Source organism: Ambystoma mexicanum, chromosome 1p, assembly GCF_040938575.1.
Source record: "Ambystoma mexicanum isolate Mex_15411 chromosome 1p, UKY_AmexF1_1, whole genome shotgun sequence".
Lineage (NCBI taxonomy): Eukaryota > Metazoa > Chordata > Amphibia > Caudata > Ambystomatidae > Ambystoma > Ambystoma mexicanum.
In genome coordinates this window covers 18464673-18477362 of record NC_090921.1, presented here as the reverse complement: position 1 = coordinate 18477362, position 12690 = coordinate 18464673, and positions in this window count along the sequence as shown.

Here is a 12690-nt window from a genome sequence, read left to right as displayed (position 1 = left end):
CCTGGGGCTTCTCACACGCCTACACATGTGCTGCGGGGGCAATGCTTGGGGCTTCTGACACGCCTCCACATGTGCTGCGGGGCTATGCCTGGGGCTTCTCGCATGCCTCCACATGTGCTGCAGGGGCTGTGCCTGTGCTTCTCACACACCTCCACATGTGCTGCAGGCCTATGCCAGGGCTTCTCACACGCCTCCACATGTGCTGCAGGGGCTATGCCAGGGCTTCTCACACGCCTCCACATGTGCTGCAGGGGCTATGCCTGGGGCTTCTCACACGCCTCCACATGTGCTGCAGGGGCTATGACGGCTTCTCACACGCCTCCACAAGTGCTGCAGGGGCTATGCCTGGGCTTCTCACAGGCCTCCACATGTGCTGCAGGGGCTTCTCACACATCTCCACAGGTGCTGCAGGGGCTTCTCACACGCCTCCACATGTGCTGCGGGGACTATGCCCAGGGCTTCTCACACACCTCCACATGTGCTGCGGGGGCTATGTCTGGGGCTTCTCACACATCTCCACATGTGCTGCTGGGCTATGGCTGGGGCATCTCACATGCCTCCAGATGTGCTGCAGGGGCTACGCCCTGGCATCTCACATGCCTCCACATGGGCATGCAGGGGCTATGCCAGGGCTACTCGCAAGCCTCCACATGTGCTGAAGGGCTATGCCTGGGGCTTCTTACATGCCTCCACATGGGCTTGCAGGGGCTACGCCAGGGCTACTCGCACGCCTCCACATGTGCTGCAGGGTCTATGCCTGGATGTCTTACACATCTCCACATGTGCTGCAGGGGCTATGCCTGGGGCTACTCGCAAGCCTCTACATGTGCTGCAGGGCTATGCCTGGGGCTTCTCACACGCCTCCACATGGGCATGCAGGGGCTATGCCAGGGCTACTCGCAAGCCTCCACATGTGCTGCAGGATTATGCCTGTGGCTTCTCACATGCCTCCACATGTGCTGCAGGGCTATGCCTGGGCTTCTGACACACCTCCACATGTGCTGCAGGGCTAAGCCTGGGGCTTCTCACACACCTCCACATGTGCTGCAGAGCTATGGCTGGGCTTCTCACAGGCCTCCACATGTGCTGCAGGGGCTTCTCACACACCTCCACATGTCCTGCAGGATTATGCCTGTGGCTTCTCACACGCCTCCACATGTGCTGCAGGGTCTATGCCTGGGCATCTAACACGCCTCTACATGTGCTGCAGGGGCTATCCCTGGGGCTTCTCACACGCCTCCACATGTGCTGCATGGCTAAGCCTGGGGCTTCTCACACACATCCACATGTGCTGCAGGGCTAAACCTGGGGCTTCTCACAGGCCTCCACATGTGCTGCAGGGGCTTCTCACACACCTCCACGTGTGCTGCAGGATTATGCCTGGAACTTCTCACATGCCTCCACATTTGCTGCAGGGGCTATGCCTGGGGCTACTCGCAAGCCTCCACATGTGCTGCAGGGCCTATGCCTGGGGCTTCTCACACACCTCCACATGGCCATGCAGGGTCTATGCCTGGGATGTCTTACACGCCTCCACATGTGCTGCAGGGCTATGTCTGGGGCTACTCACATGCCTGCACATTTGCTGCAGGGGCTTTCCCTGGGGCTTCTCACATGCCTCCACATGGGCATGCAGGGGCTATGCCAGGGCTTCTCACACACCTCCACATGTGCTGCAGGGCTATGCCTGGGGCATCTCACACGCCTCCACATGTGATGCAGGGGCAACGCCTGGGCATCTCACACGCCTCCACATGTGCTGCAGGGGCTATGCCTGGGGCTACTCGCAAGCCTCCACATGTGCTGCAGGGCTTATGCCTGGGGCTTCTCACACACCTCCACATGGCCATGCAGGGTCTATGCCTGGGATGTCTTACACGCCTCCACATGTGCTGCAGGGCTATGTCTGGGGCTACTCACATACCTGCACATGTGCTGCAGGGCCTATACCTGGGGCTTCTCACACGCCTCCACATGTGCTGCAGGGGTTATGCCTGGGCTTCTGACACACCTCCACATGTGCTGCAGGGCTAAGCCTGGGGCTTCTCACACACCTCCACATGTGCTGCAGAGCTATGGCTGGGGCTTCTCACACACCTCCACATGACCATGCAGGGTCTATGCCTGGGATGTCTTACACGCCTCCACATGTGCTGCAGGGCTATGTCTGGGGCTACTCACATGCCTGCACATGTGCTGCAGGGGCTTTCCCTGGGGCTTCTCACATGCCTCCACATGGGCATGCAGGGGCTATGCCAGGGCTACTCGCAAGCCTCCACATGTGCTGCAGGGGCTTCTCATACACCTCCACATGTGCTGCAGGATTATGCCTGTGGCTTCTCACACGCCTCCACATGTGCTGCAGGGCTATGCCTGGGGCTTCTCACATGCCTCCACATTTGCTGCAGGGGCTATGCCTGGGGCTACTCGCAAGCCTCCACATGTGCTGAAGGGCTATGCCTGGGGCTACTCGCAAGCCTCCACATGTGCTGCAGGGCTATGCCTGGGGCTTCTCACACGCCTCCACATGGGCATGCAGGGGCTATGCCAGGGCTACTCGCAAGCCTCCACATGTGCTGCAGGGGCTTCTCACACACCTCCACATGTGCTGCAGGATTATGCCTGTGGCTTCTCACATGCCTCCACATGTGCTGCAGGGCTATGCCTGGGGCTTCTCACATGCCTCCACATTTGCTGCAGGGGCTATGCCTGGGGCTTCTCACACGCCTCCACATGTGCTGCAGGGGCTATGCCTGGGCTTGCCACAGGCCTCCACATGTGCGGCGGGGCTAGGCCTCCACATGTGCTCCGGGGCTATGCCTGGGCTTCTCACAGGCCTCCACATGTGCTGCGGGGGCTATGCCTGGGGTTTCTCACAGGCCTCCACATGTGCTGCAGGGCTAAGCCTGGGGCTTCTCACACACCTCCGCATGTGCTGCAGGGCTATGCCTGGGCTTCTCACAGGCTTCCACATGTGCTGCAGGGGCTTCTCACACACCTCCACATGTGCTGCAGGATTATGCCTGTGGCTTCTCACACACCTCCACATGTGCTGCAGGGGCTACGCATGGACATCTAACACGCCTCTACATGTGCTGCAGGGGCAATACCATGGGCTTCTCATTCGCCTCCACATGTGCAGCAGGGGTTATGCCTGGGCTTCTGACACGCCTCCACATGTGCTGCAGGGCTAAGCCTGGGGCTTCTCACACACCTCCACATGCGCTGCAGAGCTATGGCTGGGCTTCTCACAGGCCTCCACATGTGCTGCAGGGGCTTCTCACAAACCTCCACATGTCCTGCAGGATTATGCCTGTGGCTTCTCACACGCCTCCACATGTGCTGCAGGGTCTATGCCTGGGCATCTAACACGCCTCTACATGTGCTGCAGGGGCTATCCCTGGGGCTTCTCACACGCCTCCACATGTGCTGCAGGGCTAAGCCTGGGGCTTCTCACACACCTCCACATGTGCTGCAGGGCTAAACCTGGGGCTTCTCACAGGCCTCCACATGTGCTGCAGGGGCTTCTCACACACCTCCACATGTGCTGCAGGATTATGCCTGGGGCTTCTCACATGCCTCCACATTTGCTGCAGGGTCTATGCCTGGGGCTACTCGCAAGCGTCCACATGTGCTGCAGGGCCTATGCCTGGGGCTTCTCACACACCTCCACATGGCCATGCAGGGTCTATGCCTGGGATGTCTTACACGCCTCCACATGTGCTGCAGGGCTATGTCTGGGGCTACTCACATGCCTGCACATGTGCTGCAGGGGCTTTCCCTGGGGCTTCTCACATGCCTCCACATGGGCATGCAGGGGCTATGCCAGGGCTTCTCACACACCTCCACATGTGCTGCAGGGCTATGCCTGGGGCATCTCACACGCCTCCACATGTGATGCAGGGGCAACGCCTGGGCATCTCACACGCCTCCACATGTGCTGCAGGGGCTATACCTGGGGCTTCTCACACGCCTCCACATGTGCTGCAGGGGTTATGCCTGGGCTTCTGACACACCTCCACATGTGCTGCAGAGCTATGGCTGGGCTTCTCACAAGCCTCCACATGTGCTGCAGGGGCTTCTCACACACCTCCACATGTCCTGCAGGATTATGCCTGTGGCTTCTCACACGCCTCCACATGTGCTGCAGGGCTATGCCTGGGGCTTCTCACATGCCTCCACATTTGCTGCAGGGGCTATGCCTGGGGCTACTCGCAAGCCTCCACATGTGCTGAAGGGCTATGCCTGGGGCTACTCGCAAGCCTCCACATGTGCTGCAGGGCTATGCCTGGGGCTTCTCACACGCCTCCACATAGGCATGCAGGGGCTATGCCAGGGCTACTCGCAAGCCTCCACATGTGCTGCAGGGGCTTCTCACACACCTCCACATGTGCTGCAGGATTATGCCTGTGGCTTCTCACATGCCTCCACATGTGCTGCAGGGCTATGCCTGGGGCTTCTCACATGCCTCCACATTTGCTGCAGGGGCTATGCCTGGGGCTTCTCACACGCCTCCACATGTGCTGCAGGGGCTATGCCTGGGCTTGCCACAGGCCTCCACATGTGCTGCGGGGCTAGGCCTCCACATGTGCTCCGGGGCTATGCCTGGGCTTCTCACAGGCCTCCACATGTGCTGCGGGGGCTATGCCTGGGGTTTCTCACAGGCCTCCACATGTGCTGCAGGGCTAAGCCTGGGGCTTCTCACACACCTCCGCATGTGCTGCAGGGCTATGCCTGGGCTTCTCACAGGCTTCCACATGTGCTGCAGGGGCTTCTCACACACCTCCACATGTGCTGCAGGATTATGCCTGTGGCTTCTCACACACCTCCACATGTGCTGCAGGGGCTACGCATGGACATCTAACACGCCTCTACATGTGCTGCAGGGGCAATACCATGGGCTTCTCATTCGCCTCCACATGTGCAGCAGGGGTTATGCCTGGGCTTCTGACACGCCTCCACATGTGCTGCAGGGCTAAGCCTGGGGCTTCTCACACACCTCCACATGCGCTGCAGAGCTATGGCTGGGCTTCTCACAGGCCTCCACATGTGCTGCAGGGGCTTCTCACACACCTCCACATGTCCTGCAGGATTATGCCTGTGGCTTCTCACACGCCTCCACATGTGCTGCAGGGTCTATGCCTGGGCATCTAACACGCCTCTACATGTGCTGCAGGGGCTATCCCTGGGGCTTCTCACACGCCTCCACATGTGCTGCAGGGCTAAGCCTGGGGCTTCTCACACACCTCCACATGTGCTGCAGGGCTAAACCTGGGGCTTCTCACAGGCCTCCACATGTGCTGCAGGGGCTTCTCACACACCTCCACATGTGCTGCAGGATTATGCCTGGGGCTTCTCACATGCCTCCACATTTGCTGCAGGGTCTATGCCTGGGGCTACTCGCAAGCGTCCACATGTGCTGCAGGGCCTATGCCTGGGGCTTCTCACACACCTCCACATGGCCATGCAGGGTCTATGCCTGGGATGTCTTACACGCCTCCACATGTGCTGCAGGGCTATGTCTGGGGCTACTCACATGCCTGCACATGTGCTGCAGGGGCTTTCCCTGGGGCTTCTCACATGCCTCCACATGGGCATGCAGGGGCTATGCCAGGGCTTCTCACACACCTCCACATGTGCTGCAGGGCTATGCCTGGGGCATCTCACACGCCTCCACATGTGATGCAGGGGCAACGCCTGGGCATCTCACACGCCTCCACATGTGCTGCAGGGGCTATACCTGGGGCTTCTCACACGCCTCCACATGTGCTGCAGGGGTTATGCCTGGGCTTCTGACACACCTCCACATGTGCTGCAGAGCTATGGCTGGGCTTCTCACAAGCCTCCACATGTGCTGCAGGGGCTTCTCACACACCTCCACATGTCCTGCAGGATTATGCCTGTGGCTTCTCACACGCCTCCACATGTGCTGCAGGGTCTATGCCTGGGCATCTAACACGCCTCTACATGTGCTGCAGGGGCTATCCCTGGGGCTTCTCACACGCCTCCACATGTGCTGCAGGGCTAAGCCTGGGGCTTCTCACACACCTCCACATGTGCTGCAGGGCTAAACCTGGGGCTTCTCACAGGCCTCCACATGTGCTGCAGGGGCTTCTCACACACCTCCACATGTGCTGCAGGATTATGCCTGTGGCTTCTCACACGCCTCCACATGTGCTGCAGGGCTATGCCTGGGGCTTCTCACATGCCTCCACATTTGCTGCAGGGGCTATGCCTGGGGCTACTCTCAAGCCTCCACATGTGCTGCAGGGCCTATGCCTGGGGCTTCTCACACACCTCCACATGCCCATGCAGGGTCTATGCCTGGGATGTCTTACACGCCTCCACATGTGCTGCAGGGCTATGTCTGGGGCTACTCATACGCCTGCACATGTGCTGCAGGGGCTTCTCACACGCCTCCACATGTGCTGCAGGGGCTTCTTACACGCCTCCACATGTGCTGCAGGGCTATGCCTAGGGCTTCTCACACGCCTCCACATGTGCTGCAGGGCTATGCCTGGGGCTTCTCACATGCCTCCACATGTGCTGCGGGGGCTATGCCCAGGGCTTCTCACACGCCTCCACATGTGCTGCAGGGCTATGCCTGGGGCTTCTCACACACCTCCACATGTGCTGCAGGGGCTTCTCACACGCCTCCACATGTGCTGCAGGGGCTTCTTACACGCCTCCACATGTGCTGCAGGGCTATGCCTAGGGCTTCTCACACGCCTCCACATGTGCTGCAGGGCTATGCCTGGGGCTTCTCACATGCCTCCACATGTGCTGCGGGGGCTATGCCCAGGGCTTCTCACACGCCTCCACATGTGCTGCAGGGGCTATGCCTGGGGCATCTCACACGCCTCCACATGTGCTGCAGGGGCTGTGCCTGGGGCTTCTCACACTCGTCCACATGTGCTGCAGGGGCTGTGCCTGGGGCTTCTCACACCCCTTCACATGTGCTGCAGGGCTATGCCTGGGGCATCTCACACGCCTCCACATGTGCTGCAGGGGCTTCTCACACACCTCCACATGTGCTGCAGGGGCTATGCCTGGGGCATCTCACACGCCTCCACATGTGCTGCAGGGGCTGTGCCTGGGGCTTCTCACACTCGTCCACATGTGCTGCAGGGGCTGTGCCTGGGGCTTCTCACACCCCTTCACATGTGCTGCAGGGCTATGCCTGGGGCTTCTCACACGCCTCCACATGTGCTGCAGGGGCTTCTCACACACCTCCACATGTGCTGCAGGGCTATGCCTGGGGCTTCTCACACTCGTCCACATGTGCTGCAGGGCTATGCCTGGGGCTTCTCGCACTCCTCCACATGTGCTGCAGGGCTATGCCTGGGGCTTCTCACACTCGTCCACATGTGCTGCAGGGGCTTCTCACATCTCCATATGTGCTGCAGGGGCTGTGCTTCTCACACCCCTTCACATATGCTGCAGGGCTATGCCAGGGCTTCTCACACGCCTCCACATGTGCTGCGGAGGGTATGCCTGGGGTTTCTGAGACGCCTCCACATGTGCTGCGGGGGCTATGCCTGGGGCTTCTCACATGCCTCCACATAGGCATGCAGGGGCTATGCCAGGGCTACTCGCAAGCCTCCACATGTGCTGAAGGGCTATGCCTAGGGCTTCTCACACGCCTCCACATGTGCTGCAGGGGCTATGCCTGGGGCTTCTTCTCACACGCCTCCACATGTGCTGCAGGGGCTATGCATGGGGCTTCTCACGCCACCACATGTGCTGCAGGGGCTAAGCCTGGGGCTTCTCACACACCTCCACATGTGCTGCAGGGCTATGCCTGGGGCTTCTCACACTCGTCCACATGTGCTGCAGGGGCTTCTCACACATCTCCACATGTGCTGCAGGGGCTGTGCCTGTGCTTCTCACACCCCTTAAAATGTGCTGCAGGGCTATGCCAGGGCTTCTCGCACGCCTCCACATGTGCTGCAGGGGCTATGCTTGGGGCTTCTGACACGCCTCCACATGTGCTCCGGGGGCTATGCTTGGGGCTTCTGACACGCCTCCACATGTGCTGCAGGGCTATGCCTGGGCTTCTCACACTCGTCCACATGTGCTGCAGGGCTATGCTTGGGGCTTCTCACACTCGTCCACATGTGCTGCGGGGCTATGTCTAGGGCTTCTCGTATGCCTCCACATGTGCTGCAGGGCTATGCCTGGGGCTTCTCACACGCCTCCACATGTGCTGCGGGGGCAATGCTTGGGGCTTCTGACACGCCTCCACATGTGCTGCGGGGCTATGCCTGGGGCTTCTCGCACGCCTCCACATGTGCTGCGGGGCTATGCCTGGGGCTTCTGGCACACCTCCACATGTGCTGCAGGGCTATGCCTGGGGCTTCTCACAGGCCTCCACATGTGCTGCGGGGGCTGTGCGTGGGGCTTCTCACACGCCTCCACATGTGCTGCAGGGGCTGTGCCTGGGGCTTCTCACAGGCCTCCACATGTGCTGCAGGGCTATGCCTGGGGCTTCTCACACTCGTCCACATGTGCTGCAGGGCTATGCCTGGGGCTTCTCACACTCGTCCACATGTGCTGCGGGGCTATGTCTAGGGCTTCCACATGTGCTGCAGGGCTATGCCTGGGGCTTCTCACACGCCTACACATGTGCTGCGGGGGCAATGCTTGGGGCTTCTGACACGCCTCCACATGTGCTGCGGGGCTATGCCTGGGGCTTCTCGCATGCCTCCACATGTGCTGCAGGGGCTGTGCCTGTGCTTCTCACACACCTCCACATGTGCTGCAGGCCTATGCCAGGGCTTCTCACACGCCTCCACATGTGCTGCAGGGGCTATGCCAGGGCTTCTCACACGCCTCCACATGTGCTGCAGGGGCTATGCCTGGGGCTTCTCACACGCCTCCACATGTGCTGCAGGGGCTATGACGGCTTCTCACACGCCTCCACAAGTGCTGCAGGGGCTATGCCTGGGCTTCTCACAGGCCTCCACATGTGCTGCAGGGGCTTCTCACACATCTCCACAGGTGCTGCAGGGGCTTCTCACACGCCTCCACATGTGCTGCGGGGACTATGCCCAGGGCTTCTCACACACCTCCACATGTGCTGCGGGGGCTATGTCTGGGGCTTCTCACACATCTCCACATGTGCTGCTGGGCTATGGCTGGGGCATCTCACATGCCTCCAGATGTGCTGCAGGGGCTACGCCCTGGCATCTCACACGCCTCCACATGTGCTGCAGGGGCTATGCCTGGGCTTCTCACAGGCCTCCACATGTGCTGCTGGGCTATGGCTGGGGCATCTCACATGCCTCCAGATGTGCTGCAGGGGCTACGCCCTGGCATCTCACATGCCTCCACATGGGCATGCAGGGGCTATGCCAGGGCTACTCGCAAGCCTCCACATGTGCTGAAGGGCTATGCCTGGGGCTTCTTACATGCCTCCACATGGGCTTGCAGGGGCTACGCCAGGGCTACTCGCACGCCTCCACATGTGCTGCAGGGTCTATGCCTGGATGTCTTACACATCTCCACATGTGCTGCAGGGGCTATGCCTGGGGCTACTCGCAAGCCTCTACATGTGCTGCAGGGCTATGCCTGGGGCTTCTCACACGCCTCCACATGGGCATGCAGGGGCTATGCCAGGGCTACTCGCAAGCCTCCACATGTGCTGCAGGATTATGCCTGTGGCTTCTCACATGCCTCCACATGTGCTGCAGGGCTATGCCTGGGCTTCTGACACACCTCCACGTGCTGCAGGGCTAAGCCTGGGGCTTCTCACACACCTCCACATGTGCTGCAGAGCTATGGCTGGGCTTCTCACAGGCCTCCACATGTGCTGCAGGGGCTTCTCACACACCTCCACATGTCCTGCAGGATTATGCCTGTGGCTTCTCACACGCCTCCACATGTGCTGCAGGGTCTATGCCTGGGCATCTAACACGCCTCTACATGTGCTGCAGGGGCTATCCCTGGGGCTTCTCACACGCCTCCACATGTGCTGCATGGCTAAGCCTGGGGCTTCTCACACACATCCACATGTGCTGCAGGGCTAAACCTGGGGCTTCTCACAGGCCTCCACATGTGCTGCAGGGGCTTCTCACACACCTCCACATGTGCTGCAGGATTATGCCTGGAACTTCTCACATGCCTCCACATTTGCTGCAGGGGCTATGCCTGGGGCTACTCGCAAGCCTCCACATGTGCTGCAGGGCCTATGCCTGGGGCTTCTCACACACCTCCACATGGCCATGCAGGGTCTATGCTTGGGATGTCTTACACGCCTCCACATGTGCTGCAGGGCTATGTCTGGGGCTACTCACATGCCTGCACATTTGCTGCAGGGGCTTTCCCTGGGGCTTCTCACATGCCTCCACATGGGCATGCAGGGGCTATGCCAGGGCTTCTCACACACCTCCACATGTGCTGCAGGGCTATGCCTGGGGCATCTCACACGCCTCCACATGTGATGCAGGGGCAACGCCTGGGCATCTCACACGCCTCCACATGTGCTGCAGGGGCTATGCCTGGGGCTACTCGCAAGCCTCCACATGTGCTGCAGGGCTTATGCCTGGGGCTTCTCACACACCTCCACATGGCCATGCAGGGTCTATGCCTGGGATGTCTTACACGCCTCCACATGTGCTGCAGGGCTATGTCTGGGGCTACTCACATACCTGCACATGTGCTGCAGGGCCTATACCTGGGGCTTCTCACACGCCTCCACATGTGCTGCAGGGGTTATGCCTGGGCTTCTGACACACCTCCACATGTGCTGCAGGGCTAAGCCTGGGGCTTCTCACACACCTCCACATGTGCTGCAGAGCTATGGCTGGGGCTTCTCACACACCTCCACATGACCATGCAGGGTCTATGCCTGGGATGTCTTACACGCCTCCACATGTGCTGCAGGGCTATGTCTGGGGCTACTCACATGCCTGCACATGTGCTGCAGGGGCTTTCCCTGGGGCTTCTCACATGCCTCCACATGGGCATGCAGGGGCTATGCCAGGGCTACTCGCAAGCCTCCACATGTGCTGCAGGGGCTTCTCATACACCTCCACATGTGCTGCAGGATTATGCCTGTGGCTTCTCACACGCCTCCACATGTGCTGCAGGGCTATGCCTGGGGCTTCTCACATGCCTCCACATTTGCTGCAGGGGCTATGCCTGGGGCTACTCGCAAGCCTCCACATGTGCTGAAGGGCTATGCCTGGGGCTACTCGCAAGCCTCCACATGTGCTGCAGGGCTATGCCTGGGGCTTCTCACACGCCTCCACATGGGCATGCAGGGGCTATGCCAGGGCTACTCGCAAGCCTCCACATGTGCTGCAGGGGCTTCTCACACACCTCCACATGTGCTGCAGGATTATGCCTGTGGCTTCTCACATGCCTCCACATGTGCTGCAGGGCTATGCCTGGGGCTTCTCACATGCCTCCACATTTGCTGCAGGGGCTATGCCTGGGGCTTCTCACACGCCTCCACATGTGCTGCAGGGGCTATGCCTGGGCTTGCCACAGGCCTCCACATGTGCTGCGGGGCTAGGCCTCCACATGTGCTCCGGGGCTATGCCTGGGCTTCTCACAGGCCTCCACATGTGCTGCGGGGGCTATGCCTGGGGTTTCTCACAGGCCTCCACATGTGCTGCAGGGCTAAGCCTGGGGCTTCTCACACACCTCCGCATGTGCTGCAGGGCTATGCCTGGGCTTCTCACAGGCTTCCACATGTGCTGCAGGGGCTTCTCACACACCTCCACATGTGCTGCAGGATTATGCCTGTGGCTTCTCACACACCTCCACATGTGCTGCAGGGGCTACGCATGGACATCTAACACGCCTCTACATGTGCTGCAGGGGCAATACCATGGGCTTCTCATTCGCCTCCACATGTGCAGCAGGGGTTATGCCTGGGCTTCTGACACGCCTCCACATGTGCTGCAGGGCTAAGCCTGGGGCTTCTCACACACCTCCACATGCGCTGCAGAGCTATGGCTGGGCTTCTCACAGGCCTCCACATGTGCTGCAGGGGCTTCTCACACACCTCCACATGTCCTGCAGGATTATGCCTGTGGCTTCTCACACGCCTCCACATGTGCTGCAGGGTCTATGCCTGGGCATCTAACACGCCTCTACATGTGCTGCAGGGGCTATCCCTGGGGCTTCTCACACGCCTCCACATGTGCTGCAGGGCTAAGCCTGGGGCTTCTCACACACCTCCACATGTGCTGCAGGGCTAAACCTGGGGCTTCTCACAGGCCTCCACATGTGCTGCAGGGGCTTCTCACACACCTCCACATGTGCTGCAGGATTATGCCTGGGGCTTCTCACATGCCTCCACATTTGCTGCAGGGTCTATGCCTGGGGCTACTCGCAAGCGTCCACATGTGCTGCAGGGCCTATGCCTGGGGCTTCTCACACACCTCCACATGGCCATGCAGGGTCTATGCCTGGGATGTCTTACACGCCTCCACATGTGCTGCAGGGCTATGTCTGGGGCTACTCACATGCCTGCACATGTGCTGCAGGGGCTTTCCCTGGGGCTTCTCACATGCCTCCACATGGGCATGCAGGGGCTATGCCAGGGCTTCTCACACACCTCCACATGTGCTGCAGGGCTATGCCTGGGGCATCTCACACGCCTCCACATGTGATGCAGGGGCAACGCCTGGGCATCTCACACGCCTCCACATGTGCTGCAGGGGCTATACCTGGGGCTTC